We start from the raw sequence: 16,036 nt of genomic DNA on the forward strand, positions 1-16,036 counted from the left end.
CAGAGATGCAGCCCGGCCAGCAGCCATGTGATGCGCCTATAAATGGTAACACCGAGTCAATTTACAGGGCTGCAGATAGAGTATTCTGTACGGCTAAAAAAATTCTTGGGAGAATATGAAACATGCAGGACTTTCCTTGTGTGCGCCTGATGCAATAACCCCTGTTTTAGATAACAACCCATATATCCCTACTCACCTTCCTCCAATTTCCTCCAATTCTGAATGCTCATTTATTCTGTTCTAATGAGGAGTCTTCATTTTAGCCACAAGGTCATGCCCTTATTTTATTATTCTAAAATGTGCACATTGTGTTGGGTAAGTGACTCAGGATGGCAAAAGTAATGAGTTACATTACTGGCTATATTATTGTATTACTTTTGCTATGATTTGCTTGCTTTTGACAGGAATTTGCAGTCAAACTGCAGAGCTACAAACATGACAGCCTCCAAAAGATGAAATGGCATAGAGAGTGCCAAACTACAGTCGCCGAGGCATCTCTTTACTAAAACCTCTGTAATTTTACTCTGCTTCACTTCAGCATCATCAGACTTTGCACGGCTAATGTAAGCTCCCAATGCACATTTTTAAAGGTGATATTCATTTTAAAACGCAATATTTCTTTGGACGAGGGGAAAAAAAAAAATCCTTCGTTTGCAAAAGGATGGAAACTATGCAAAGTATGTTTCTCCACCCCAAAAATAACCCTGTCCTCTGATCACTCTCAGCACACACGGCGTGGACCGGTCTGTGCACACATCCGTCTGCTCCTGCTGTTTGTGTTCTTTAACTGAACTGGACATCAGCATGATTTCTGCAGACAGTTAGCATTAGCTACTGTACCTGGCAGGCTGGGGGACAGGTGTGGAGAGAGAGAGTGGAATCTCTAATGCCGTTCACTCGACGACTGTGGGTTTGACACCTTATTACCAGACACAAACCCGGAGTGCGGATCAGTGTGCAGAACTGGTTTTCAGTCCGTCTCGTCCCCCGTGTGCAACTGTCGAGACTCACGACAGCTAGCGCAGCCACCTATCGCACACCTACACTTATGACACCTTCTCCTCTTGGCTTTTCAAAACAAGACTCTTGCAGCATGTCCTGTTTGGGAAGACTTTTATTGTGAATTCTAGTGTTTGGTCTAATCTGAAGCCATAATAATTGTGTTTTCCACTGAATTGCCTCAATACCTCATGATACCCTCGACACAAAGAACATAAAAATTGCTGATCACCATTTTCAATGGTTTATTCAACGTGGTCACACCTTTGATTGTGCTGGTCAAAATAAATACCATAGGAAATTAATGGAAAAAGACATATGCACATCCAAGAAATGGAACGCTTCGTTATAAAAATTCAATTATGAAGGTGTCATTTTAAAATATTGGAAACAATGAATATGGCAGAAACACAACAATACACTGTAACTCAATTTCTGCAAACAGAGCTCTCTGAAATCCCATACACTGGCCTTTTAACGAAGAGAAACTCAGAGCAGCAGCACAAGTTACATAAGTCTTTTATACTGATGGAATCAATGCTGTGGAAATGTACATTACACTAAATTTCCCATGTGAGCTGTTGTAGCCAGCTACAGGTAATTTCAGTCCCTTCAGTGAGATTTTGTACAGGTTTTATTAACAACCGGGCTTTATTTGTTCCTGTAGGCCCTCATATGATTACTCTTACATATTTGAGAATAAACAAAAGTGCTTTATAAACCTATGTCACACATTATTTCAAAGAAAATTAGATTAGACAACTCGACGCATCTGTGATCCGGCATGAAACCCAACACATGGCCCACAGCAACAACGTCACTATAAAGTGACTCATCCTGATGTCCGACCAATGGTCATTCACAGTGATAAGCACCACCAGAAGGATTCATTTGTGATGGAAAGTCAAAATGGTGGATCTGTTACGAGTGGGAGGAGTAAGAGGAGAGAGAGTCGGCTGAACTTTTCTGTGCGCCTCATGAAGATTGGTTATGCTTACTTTTTATATTATTATTTTATTATACTGGACCATGACCGTGCTACAATACAACAGCACACTCTGCCAACGACAGGATTATTGCTCTTTTTATATGTCAGTGAAAGTTGATGTGGTGCAGTTTAATACAGACACACTCCTTACTCATTTCAATTACTCTCACTGTGTTTTTACATTTCCAATTGGGTTGTATTAACATACAATGATAATATTGTGAATATTTTTCTGCAATCCTCATGTATGGGGTGTTTTTGGTTAGGTACTGTGTTTGTGCTACTGTATATGAGCCTGGAGTTTGTTTTAAATAACACAAAACCTTTGTTTCTATATATTGCATTCCAGTTACGTGACCTCTGACTGATGGATATGACTCCGTGAATCATCCACATCGTTTCAGGCGTTCTCAGATGCTCTGATGTCAACTGTGATAACATTTCAGGACATTGTAGCATCTACCACGGTTTTTAATTTTTAACCCACCAAGCATCTCCTTGTGAAAGCACTCCACTCAACTATAATCTCCGCCCCAGACAGGAGCAGAAATACGTCTTGAAAACGTCTATAAGCTCATTATCTTTTGAGTATCAATAGGAACTGAAACCCATCTGTATGAGCTGCAGGTTCTACACCCAGCGGTGTTGTGTTTGACGCTGATGTGCCGTAGATATCCATTTTCTGTGAAGCAGCTCAGGAGACGTGCTATCTTTCTATCTCTCTTTTTTTTTTTTTTTGAAGAATTATCTCGCGCCACCCTTTCTTTCCATCTGAGCACGAATCAACCCATCTGCCTCGCACACTTATTTAAAAAATAAATAAATAAATAATTTGAGCCAAGGCCCTGAAGTGAAGGTTGCTTCCATTCCTTTATCAGGCAAACATAACAGAGTTGGAAAACAACAATGTCAACATGAACAAACGCCTCATGAGGAAGACAGCATTTGTACAGTCCACTGGCTAAAGTTTATGTCTAGACTAATCCAAAATGGCTTGGACACCCAATTTGTTTGACACTTGTTGTAGCACAAGCAATTTAAGTATTGTCCAGTGAACTATGTAGTCTGGGCTCAACACTGCCTCTCTTACAAGCTCTTGCAATTTACTCCTTACTTAAAGAGTGTAATGCATGTTCATTCATCACTGCGGGACATTAGTGGATGAGGTCAGCAGTGCAAAAGGCTTTTACTCACCACTTTGCTCTTCCTTCACTCATCTTTAATGTTTTTAGTTGCACTTGTGCTTTTAATGTGATGAGTCAAAAAAAAAAACACACACACTCTTGTTAGTTGATATTAGGTTGAAGGTGTCCCACCCCATTTTTCTTCACCTTTAAAAAAGGAACACTTTTCTTATCAAGATTAAATACATGGTTCCGATCAGTATGCCACGTTCAAATCAAGTTCTGGTCCTGCTCCAGTCGGGGAGTGGCAAACTGTCAAACTGTCAGAAGGAGAATAGATACTTGCTGTTTATCTACGGCAATAAGACTTTACGATCTATAAAACTACCACAAGCACATGGGTAAAAAGGTATTTAACCACTACAGGCAAGTAAAAGTGCCAGACAAGGTCTCACTCATGCTGCCGTCATACCCATCATGCTCGCGCTCTCTCACCTACAAAGATAACTCAAAGAGAACCAGAGATCAGGGCAAACATTTGACCAGTTCATCCTGACCAGTAACCCACTTTTGCTTGTCGACAGCTGCTAATAAATAATGGACAGACCCTGCAGAAGCAGAGATGCTGCATGTTGATGGCTTCTAAAAATGGCTATTTCTTCTGAGGTCGGTTGAGAGGTTGAAAAACTAACGTTTCTGCTTTGGCTATGAAATGCAGCATCCTCTTTGCGAGTCACTGCTGTCCACCACACCTGTGTGTGTTCACAGCATCCCATGTTAGAAAAGTTAAATTGAGAGAATCGTAAAAGTATCAATGAACAGCATCACTATCGACGTGTTTATCACGACAATGCCTCGCGACTGTGGGTCGTCACTGTTGCACGCTGTAAATACATACAATGCCATTGCATGCATTTTGTGCAATTGCAGGACAGAAAGAGTGCCAATTATCCTTTCTAGTTTCTCCAGTCAGGGAGTCCTAATGGACACCTGCTCTTTGAAAAAGTGGCCGTGTGCAAAACAAAACAAAAGTGACAACAAAACAACTGCAGTGAATAGTAGATGTTGCATGTTAATTACAACCTCTGCCTAATGTTGTAGAGAAAAAAAAACCCAAAAAACAACAACAAACAAGCCAGCTTTCTGCATTTGTCTGCCAGTTATTAGATAACACCGTGAGGTGCACATATACACAAGACTCTCGCTCACTGTTTGGAATTCATAATGAGTCCAACATCACATCCGAACGTCAGACACTGGAAAAAAAATTCGCGCTACTACAATTACTAATTCATGAATTTCCTATGCTTGGGGTGTAATGTTTTTATGTGTTGTGAATAGCCTTTGTTTGGTTGCGACAGGATGAAACCATGGCATGTGCTGGCAGATTCTTAACAGTTTTATTGGGGCGGCATTTGTTGCGATAGTTGCGCTGGGAACGTGACAGTGCACATTTCCCCAGCTGGCGAGAGCCACAGAATGCTAATCACCATAGGTTTTTCACACTAGTGCCAGTGACAACGCAGCCACAGTAACACGCGGGAGGGGGAAGTGCAGGAAGTGAAAGTTGCTGTCAGTATGAATGATTAGGCTGGATTTCTAATAACAGCGTTGCAAAATTAAACATATTTCTCACAAATTATGTATCTAATCCTGTACAGCATTGCAGCAATAAATCTTCATGAGGCTTGTAGTGTTCATTTTCATTGACATTGTGTCAGACAGGTGTTGACTAAATTTCATGGCAGGATGTGTTTTTTTATTATTATTATTATTATTTATTTACTTATTTATTTTTAGAAAAGCAAGTACTTTTAAGTGGCTTTCTGTTGACCAACTTCTGTCTGCAGTTTGTCATACTCTGTTCCAGTAAGTTAGGTAGCGAGTGTGTCACTTCCACCGTCTGTGCCATTAGTCAGGAGAAGTCGTGCGCGCGCGCACACACACACGCACGCACGCGCAAGGAAAGAAGACAAATCTGAGCAGAGACGCATACGTCAATGTGATTCCACCCTGAAATACATGCCATCAAGCACCGCAGCAAACCACGCACGCTCTTCCACTTTCAGTAAGAAAAAAAAAAAAATACTGTTTCACGCTTGAGCTCAGCTAATTACAATGCAAATATATGACAGTGCTGGTTGAGTGTTTGCCCATAGGTTGACACGAACAAACGTGATATGCAGATTCTGCCTCGTGCTCCCTCACCTACAAAGCCAAGGGCAAAAACGGAAACGGTTTGATGGGGCGGATCGGCCCGCAACATGGCCCGAGCTGGGAACTTTGGTCTCCTCTTTAATTAATGAGTGCCAGTATTTTGGAATGTAAATACGCAAGGAAGCAAACAGAGTGCGCAGTGAAGTGTGAAAAGCTTGACTGCGGGAATATGCCCACATTTGACACTCTATTAAATTTGATTTAGCTTTTGTCATTTATTTTGTGTGGTGTCATTTATTCTTGATCCAGTGACACGCTTCTTTTTTTTTTTTATTTGCAATGACTCATTAGTGGAGTCTTCCTGATTCATTCTTTGCTCCGACCCCTTAGCTACTGTTGCTATGCCTAAGCTTTTCACTTATCACACAACATGAATGGAATTAGCATTTCGAACATTTACTTAGTTCAAAAACACTGCCTTATTTGGATTCAGATATCTCATTTTATAGCTGCTAACCTATGATTATTAACTTGACAGAGGCTGTTGGCATATTTTACTGTATCAAATCAGGCACCGTTTAATCCATTACTTAGACTTTTGTTTTGTTTTTTAATGGTTTCATGCACTGCTGAAACCACCACTTGCACTCATTAAACAAGCCCTGTCATGTCCAATAACTTTCAAAGCCACGGCAGTCAATTGTTGGATGTTTTACACAAGTTTAGCAATTAGTTAAAGATGTAAAGATAGAAAAGAGTGTCTGAACATTCGTGGTTAGTGCATCCCGGGTAAAAGCAATTCCCATTCATTGTCTATTACTTTGGTGCCAATCCCAGCTGACATGGGGTGAAAGGTGGGGTACACTCTGGACAGGCCATCACGGCCATTCACCATTGTCCACTTTACCTCTGCAATAATACAATTATCTCTAGCTATTTCACACTGACTCTGCACTTAGTTACAGAAACTACTATCGCATTTGTTGCATTTTTGTTTCACATCTCAACAGCAATTGATAGAGTTCAATTGAATGAGAAAGACTGTGTTTACAGATCCACTTCCAGGTTTTTGGGGCGGGGCTTCAAGGCGAGATGTGGTTCCATTTTTGTCAAAGTGTTGCATGTTTTTGTGAGCTTTTCCAGGCTTACAGACCCGAGCTTTAATACAAACAGCGGAAAATAAAGCTGAAGCCTCCTTTTTTAGTCACCTGTGAGACTGCGCTAATTGTTGCATGACATAAAAGCACAAGTAATATCCAGCAGCACATTGGGTGATTATGACTTCCCCTTGAGGCCCATGATCACTGTCCCTGAATAGAAGTTAACTGGGTGCATTAGCGTTGTTGAAGAAATGCAGTGTAAGTTGCTGATGGAGACTTTCCGTGTAACGTTTGGTCAGCAGAAATCAAAATGTGCGCTCCTTGAATTTATTGTGTCAAAATGAGACTGAATTATGGATCATCAGGACCAAAGGCTTTTAATACACCACAGCATAAGCCAAATGAAAAGCGATCGCTTCCCACTAAGGGACTCTTATAGTATTTAATGGCAAAAAAAAAAAAAACGGTGCTGTAGTTATTTTTCCTTGAGTAACAAAATGACACGGCTCATGACAAACTTTATTCAAACATTGTTGGTTGTTTGTATTTTTTTTGCGGGTGTTCTTTAGTCAACTGAATTTCAAGGACAGCGCCGTGAAAAATGGGGCTCCTTATTATCCCACGTAAATAAGCTGAATGTGTTCACTCTGCAGAGGCAACACTATTTGCTGAATATCTACAAAGACAATAGTCCCTCGGCGCCATATTCTTGTGAAACACATTTATTTATAAAATGATGATAGTACACATGTGAATACAAGAAGCCAGAGGTCAATAATTTAGTATTTTTTTGGAGAAAATGAACCTCCACGGTCAGCTGATGGGGTCAATCACTCTCTGGGTGTCTTATAAAGGTACTAAATAGGCACAGGAAAGGGAAATATTAAATGTGGAGGGAAAGATATTTTGTTTTTTTTAAGAGTCAGCAAGTCCCTGCAGCTTCAGGCCAGGACTCTGGGGTCCAGCACACGCAACCAAGTAGCTAACTAATGAGGCTGTTACATGCCATGCAAGCCCCTCATAAAAACTCACAAGCAAGCACTTCAACTTTTTTTTTTAGCTCATTCTTGCAGGAAATGGATAACACTTATAAATGTTTCCATTTGACCTACTTGAGTGATGTTTTATAAGTTTGGACTCACTAATTGTGTTATCTGGCAATTTATTTCCCCCGTATTATCTTTAATTTCCAGAGTAATTCTATCAAAACGTTGGGAAATACCTGGTTTGTGGTAGTGCTAAGGTTCTCATTTAACACTTTTAAAGACATTTTAAACACTTATAATGAATTTTAATATAAACTGCACTGCATTTGATGACTATTTTACTTCTTCATGTATATATTGAAGGGTCACTTAAAATTAACATCATTTCAGGGTTAGGAGTTATGTGTGCTATAGATACCTAGTCTTCTTGACTGATCTACAGTACGACATTGTTCAGTTTGAGTCTTGTGCCTCTTCCTGTGACGCTGACCAGTCTGTGCATGCACAGTACCATGTACTAACGTTAATGGAAAATAACTGCGCCGTGCCTATTAGGCGAGTAGAGTCGCACTAGCATTAATACGATGACTCCTACATTTCTTGAGTAAGCATTGCATCCTAAATAACAGTCACAGAGGGAGAGAGATAATTATTATTAGGATGTTAAATGACACACAGTGAGTGACATTTGCGTATAACCAATCATATCTTTTTATCAAAATCATCTCCCTAATCATTCCCAGTCTATCACTCTTTTTTGGGAAAAAAAAAAAAACAACTTCCCCCTTCAATCAATATTGTCTCAAGTAATGAGCTGTCAGTTGGGCCGCTCCATCTGGCAGCAGTGAGGAGCACATATTCCACAGTGTGCCCGTTGGCACGCACCTCCTCTGAATGTCAACTAGGTTTTAGATTGCCGGAACTGGCTGATCAACTCATTAGATATAGAATAATGGGCACATTCTTAGAAACAACGGTGACAGCCAATAATCCAGCCCCCTCTCCTAGGCAGCCTGTCTATCCGTCACTCCTTACTACCACCACAACCACCACTATTTGTAGATTATGTAGTTATTACCTATACTTTCAGGAGCTAGAGGTATGTGTTTTTCAGGGTGATTGTTCTCCCGTTGTTGTCAGAGCAAACAAAACTTTAATTAAAGTTTCAGTGTGTTTAGGAGATGGAAATGTTCCATGTGATTGGCTAGTCAGACGTTGATTAATATTCGTTATACCTGCTAATAATGACTCGGTTTTGGATTTTAGCTTGAAATTGAGTTGGTAAATGTCAGTCACATCACAGTAAGCCAATCTTGTAGGTTCAACACCCTTTAAAATGTGACATGATTTTCTTTTAGTTATAATTACTGTGATGCAGGTTTACACCTTTCATATCAATCATCATCATCATCCTGCTGCTTTTGAATACTGTTTTCAAGAGTGTGTGTGTGTGTGTGTGTGTGTGTGTGGGGATTAGACTAAGAACACAAAAGCAGAACATGCCTGAAATAATTTCACTTCAATCTCAAAAACTTATTCAATTACATAGAATCAATAACAAATAAATTAACTTAATAACTGATATAATTAAATCTGTATAATTATCATACTTTAAGTACAGATGTGTCACGTGAAACACGATTACAAATAAAGCTTTTAAATGAACGTTTTTAACCCTTTAAAGAGCATTGTATAGCATTGAGTGTTTTTTTCCTCAAAGTGAACCAAGTACAAAACTGGATCAAAACATCACTTTACATTTTTAGTGCACAAGGATTGAAGCTGGATTCAAAGGAGAGATCACCCTCAGGACAAAATATGTTGTCCTTTAGAGCTCATAACACAAATCCAGTATACATCCCGTGTTCTAATTCGTTTTTTCGACGCGGCCGATATGTGGCAGTGCGTCTAATAATAACGGGGCCTATAAATACACAGGTAAATCTCTCCTCACTAACCGCAGGGACCCGTCTTCTCCGTCCACTGAGGGAGCTCGCCGACTAATGAAGTCGAGAAGCTTAGAGCAATTAGACACATCAAAGCTCAAATCTGAAAATTAATTAGGCTCTCTCCTCTCTCTTTCGGAAGGAGCATCCGCTCAGGCAGCAGCTAATTAGCATACCGCCATCAAAACACACAGGTGCCTGTGTTTCTGCAGCGAGAAGACCACTTTTGAGAACCGTGCTCTGATCAATGTTTTGGGGGCAAACAGGACATTTACATAGGTACAGCGCTGCTACTCAAGTCTCCGGTGGATTGAGCGACTCAAATACTGAACATTTTAATGTACAAATAAGTTCTCAAGTTAGAATTCCAGTTCATATACGTATCAAAGGCTCCCTCTTAAACCTGGGTGAGTCACATCAAAGGGACCTGGGAGTCTCTTGTTAACTTTTAATGTCGGGAGAAGCGCTGACATTCACTGAACTCAGCGGTCGCTCTCAGAACTTCATTAGCCACCCTGATTCTCTTTTTTTTTTTGCCGTGTGAAGTCACATCAAAGCGCCGCCGATCACATGCTCCACCGCACTAATGAAGAGCTCCTTCAAAAACACAAGGGCTCATTATGAATGACACCTGATTTTAAATGCAAGGTGTTTTTTTTATGTAAATGACACCGTGGCCCCTTCTTCCTCCTCCTTTTAGTAGTGTAAATTCTGGAAATAAACTAAATAAATCTATTGAGGGGAAAATAGAGAATAATGGTGGGTTGAATGGGTTTTATACTTCTTTGTTCAGGCTCATTTTATCATGACAAAATAGGTAAATAATGCATTACTTTTCATTGATCTGCAATATGACAGTAATCAGGGCTTCTTAACCTGTTTCCTCATGGTAATATATTAATCATTTCCCTCAGCAACTCTGCTGTGAAAATTAATGTAGCCAAGTATGTTTTCCCTTTAGGCTGCACTTTGATTAATGAGCCAGGTTCATTCTAGGCTTCTCCGCTTTGACGAGGGGGGGGGAGAAAAAAATAACACACACACACACACATCCCAATAAAGCAAAAGTTCACAAACTACCCACGTCCATCAATTCCACACAAGTTGACGGCAGAAAGTGAAGCTGTCAAGCGGAGTTAGTGGTGATATACAGGGCTATGGTGGAAGAAAGAGTACGAGATAATCTTTTTGAGGTAATAATGATTCAAACTCGGGAGGCAACACAGTGGAAGCCCCAAGGAAAACAAAGTTTAGAAGAGGGTGGGAGATAAATCCCAGCAGAAGACAAAGCCTATGTTTCTGTGTCCCTGCAGTTTCGCTATAATCTGTCTCTCTCAGCCCCTGTAAGCAATTAAAGGCCAGACAAAGGTGGTCCACTGTTAGGCACCCTGTGGGGAGATCTTCTTTACAGTGTAACTGCCACTTTGACTGGCTGCCACCTCTGTCTTTCCTCGTTTTTCCCTTCCACCACCCCCCTTTTCATTCTTCTCCACTTCCATCTGCCGCTGTGGGTTTTTAATCTCAAGTAGGTGAAATTCCATCTTTCAGCTCGGCTTTGAAAGGCAACTTCTTGTTTCTGACTCCGCTGCTTAATGGCGGTATTGTTCCGTCCAAGGCCTATCCCATTAGGAGAGGCCAAGAGTGGTATGAAATACAAGTAATAGGAGACCGCTCCGGCCATTTCTTTCACACTTGCAACCATTTCGAAGGCATTTTTCCTCCCCAGCAAAACGACTTTGCAGCAAATTTAGAGACAAGCTTGGAGCTTTGGCACAACTTGATTGAAACTGCCAAACCTTGTGTTCTGTATGCATTTCATATGAAAGTTGTAAGGGGTGGGGTTTCTCCCAGAATAGTGATATTTCTAATAGCTTGTTTAACAGAAACCGGTATTGCCAGCTATGTTCATTTGAAGGCTGTATCATCAGCTAAATGTGTAGTTGATTATGTTATGACCACTCTTCCGTTTAATTTAGATTGATATTTGGTTGAAGGAGGGGAAATGCAATTATTGATATGATCAAATTGTAACACTTATTATGATATAATGAAAAACATATTTTCACAGCCCTAAAAGAAATTGGTGTAGTCATTTGGTTGCAAAATTCACAAATGTCACTTGCATGCAGACACCTGCCTTACTTCCTGCGCTTCACTTTTTCACACCGAAACACTATGTCCCTTTTTAAATACGGTCTATGAACGCACCTACCTCGTCTTCATCAGTAACCACCTAATAGAGTTTTACTTTATGCTGTCTGGCGATGAAAATGACTGCAGGTACTTATTTAAGAAATATTCCCCAAGTCCTATGCTTTTAGTTAAAGTACCTACAAGGAAGAAAAATAGTTCCAGCCAAGGCCAGGAGGGAAAAAAGGAAAAAAAAAAAAAAATCAATGTTCTGACACTGAGCTTTTCTCCAAACTGTCAGCAAGAAAATATACCCGGGGAAGAATTCATCATTTGCATAGTGTGGTACCTTAAAACTGCCTGACACCAGTAATAAAAATGTATTAGCCTGGCAGGACATGGGGAGGGAGGCTGTGTTGTGCTGAGTGTGTTGCCTTGCAGTGCTGAATAAGCTCAGGCTACAAAACTTTCCCCCTGGGTTCACGGCACAATTCTACCAGGAACTGATCTTACAATTGTCAAAGTGACACCTCGTGTGCGGTCTTACTGCCAACACATTGAACACCCGGGTGCCTCATGTGTTGCAAGCCTGAAATCGTTTTGTTGCCATTGCACCTCGGGCTACGAGCGCATTGGTAAACAGTCACATTTCACTTATTACTGGGAGAAGAAAAAAAAAAACTGTCAGGTAGCAGCACTTGGCAGGTAAGAATGTTAAAATGTGCTTTGTGTGTTATAGAGTCGCTCCCTTCGGTAAAGTACGAGCACCAAAATAAAAACAGTAATCAGCACTTAGGGCTGTGTCCGCCGACGTGCTTGTTATCAGTGGGCGTGAATAAGTCAGTTAGCATTCAGGCTATCAACTTCATGGTTTCATTATTTTTCCATTCTCGCTCAAATAATAGCTAATAAGCATATTTTGAGGCAACACACACATCAAATTGGCCGAAAGCACAATGCGTGCTGGTGATTTTGTGGCATGAATAGTCAGGAGTATATTTAGAGTTGAAATAGGTTGGGAATAAAGATTTTGTGTTGTACTTGTTGCTCCACTTCCTTGAAACTGTGAGCATTTCATTGAATTATGCATACACAAAAAAGCTGCAGCATCAATTACACAAACTGTATATCAAGTAATAAACACTTATTGCTTTGGTGAAGACACATGTGAGCTGATCAAAGGAGGACACTGATGAAGTCATGAAGCGAACATCTCTATAAAGTAAAGATTCGGTACAATGGGTTGAAAAATATAATTGTAATATAGAGAGCAAATTCTACATCCTCCAAACAACCATATGGATATCCATTAAAACAAATAATTACTTTTGTAAAGTGCAAACTCGGATCTATCAAGCTCACCAATGTGCATCATTCCTGTTAGTCAATGGCTAATTATATCTAATTATAACTAATTATAAATATACCTAATTTTAACCAATTTCTTCACTAGTAAATATAGAGCTATGACATATCACAATAAAAAGTTGCTTACAATAAGTTCTATTATGGGGATAATCATAAATCCATCAAAATTCCATGTGACTCACATACAGTGCTTCATGTGGTTTATTTGTATAAGTGCTACAGGCGAGAGCTTGCATTTGTCCAGCAATACCAGAAGCTCATGTTTTAGTATTTGACTTTTTTTGTACAACACTTGACACAATGACACTCACTGACACTTTTCTCTGTATCTGTAAGCTTTCAGAAAATACTTTTTTTTTTTGGGAAGGTCACAGATACAAATCAACTGAAGGCAGCTGCCCACATATATAAATCTTTCAAAACAGACATCTTAAGTGCCTTTTTTTTTAAAAGTATTTGTGAAATATCATCCCACACAGGCCTTAAACAAGAGTCATGTTGACCCAATAGACACAGGGGAGGAGCTAATGATCCAACTCCCAATGATACAACAAAAAAGAAGCCACGCCGCTCTTTTGCTCCCGTCTGCGACATTCATGATGGGCAAGGTCACTAACTGCTTAATCATCAATCACTCAAAATGGCTGTCAGCTACACACGGCACCTCTCCTTTATTCTCTCTTTTTTTGGTCTGTATGACAGGAGATCAAAAGGTTGGAAGGGTCCAATACGACAGGTGAATGTGTTATTTTTAACACCAGTCAGTGTGTTTGGACAATGATTTGAAATTAAAATGCTTCAAATGGCAACAGTGGTTTTCGCTTTTTGCTGCGAAAAGATTTAAACAAAGCAGAAAATGAAGGACTAACTACATACCGAGTGATTTATGAAGAGGTCAAATGATGGGGAGGCTAGAAAAGCCTCGTTTCACTCAAACGATGCCCTCGCTGGTTAAACAATTATTTTATCATTGATGCGATGCCAAACTATGATGATGAAAAGCACAATTCACAAGGAATTATGTGTGAGGGGGGCACAGCAATGCACTTGTGTTTCTTTGCTGTATTGATTTAAGGCAAATCAAAACGGGCAAGGACACAAATGGTTTTACTCATTATCAAATAAAATGTACATGGGAGTGAACAGAGTGCTGGAAGTCATAGATTAAATGTGATGTCAGTGGATAAATAACTGAAAATATCCTTTATGGAAATGTTATTTTCAGCATTTCATCCTGGAGACGGCTACCACAAAAAAACTACAAGAGAAAACTCTCGAAAAGAAACTCTTTTAGTTTCCCACAGCGTTAAAACACTCCACTGTCTTATTTGTTTGCTTACGAGCAACAAAATCCCATAATTTCTTCCTTGGGCCATAACCTCCATCCCAAGAACATGTAATCCAAATCAGTTCTTTACTTTGAGTTATGCAGCCAAGTGTGGCCAAATCCCCCATTTTCAAGACTTCCAAGGACCTATGCCGGAGGCATTTTCCTTATTGATATTTATCTCACCAGGCATCATACAGCATAATCACAACTTGTTCAACATTCATGGAATAAACTGCAGCAAGCAACGCAAGATTGACAGCTTCAGACATGAGCTCAGTCACAGCGTAGGGGTGGAAAGAAGGCAAACGTGACACGGCGGCGAACAAAAAAAAAGAAAAGGAAAAGGGCATCATATACGTAAAGATTTGCCTCACGCTTTTTTTTTTTTTAAATGACTCTTGCCTTTCGTAGGCCGTTCTGAAAAAGAAGGTAACGCAGCAGTACATACATTCACAAAAATGAGCAACAAAGTGAGCAGTATGTCAGAAAGTTGAAAAAGGAAGCTGTAGTGTACAACTTATAAATATGTATTGTTACATTCAAAACCTTGTCTAATTAGTTGGCGCATTGTTAAGAGCCTGTTTCAGTTGACATTCCCACGCTGTACACAGGAAGTCACACATTTAATGTTGCTGCAAACTAAAATTCTAAATTTCAGCACTAGTAAAATTGAAAGCACTTGTCCCCGTCCGTCCCTGCTCTCCTGCTGTATACAAACAAGCCTCCATTTTCGGTTTGAAGTACACGTCACACAAATGACGTCACGTCATTTCTCTTGACAAAGACTCAACGGAGGCCACATCAGACCGAGTCAGAGCTGTCACACAAACACTCACACGGCGTCAGTTTGGTTTCCATAACGCGACGGTGAAGTGTAATTCATGAATTAATGGCACATAATATTGCAACGGGTTCAGTCGGGGAAAAAAAACAACACCTGAAGGGGTCACGCGAGCTCAGACTCGAGCCATTTGCACCACAGCACAACACAACACAACACACAAAACAACTAACATGTACACAGTGGCCACGAAAACACACACCAACACAAGTATCAGTGTTCACATCAAGCAGAAACACAGCAGCAAAGACAAACAGGGCTCTTGTGGCACGGCAGCCGACGTGTTATAAGCAGAAAACTTTAAAAAAACAACTTACTTTTTGTAGCTCTACTTGAAATCTTTTCACCTTGCCTGTAGGAGTCCTTTTTTTTTCCACACCATGATCCTCCTTGACAGGTCCAGCTGTTTATTTCCAGGAATTTTTTTAAATCCACAAAAAGAGAGTAAACCACACTGCACACACAGTCAGCTTTGGTCCGGTGTGTTTTTACTGGTTACTTTGTAGCTCAAAATGTTGACCATGTCTCTTCCAAATGTTTGTCTTCAGGTTTCCTTCACTCGAGTTAAGTCGATATGAATTATTGACAACAAATCAATGTGGAAACTTTCCCGGGACTGAGGTGTGCGTTCGGAAAGCCTCATTTGTGCTTCGAGTAAAACAAGAGTCTGACCCGTCTCCTCCTCTTGTGGTGCACATGTCAAACACAAGCCTTCTCTGCATGCCTCACCTCACTTCCTGTTTGAACAGGAAGTGGACTCATCATCACAGCTGAGGCTGTAATCAAGCAATATGCAAAACACCTGTGGAAGACAAACCAGTCAATTAAACTTTATTTCATTTCAAAGCAGTTTGAATGCGACCAGGAACACATTTCAGGAGGAATTGCCATTTGATTTATCTCCAGTTTAGCAAATGTTGTGAAATCCTCCAGAGATTAATGCATTTATTCACGGTATATAGCTCATTTACCTGATTTACCTGTCTTTGGAGGCAAGACAGCGCTTTGGTAAATTATTGTGACTATGCCTTTGAGAGATTGTGGGTGAAATGTATTACATGTCTCAC

This window comes from Solea senegalensis, linkage group LG3, assembly GCF_019176455.1.
Source record: "Solea senegalensis isolate Sse05_10M linkage group LG3, IFAPA_SoseM_1, whole genome shotgun sequence".
Classification (NCBI taxonomy): domain Eukaryota; kingdom Metazoa; phylum Chordata; class Actinopteri; order Pleuronectiformes; family Soleidae; genus Solea; species Solea senegalensis.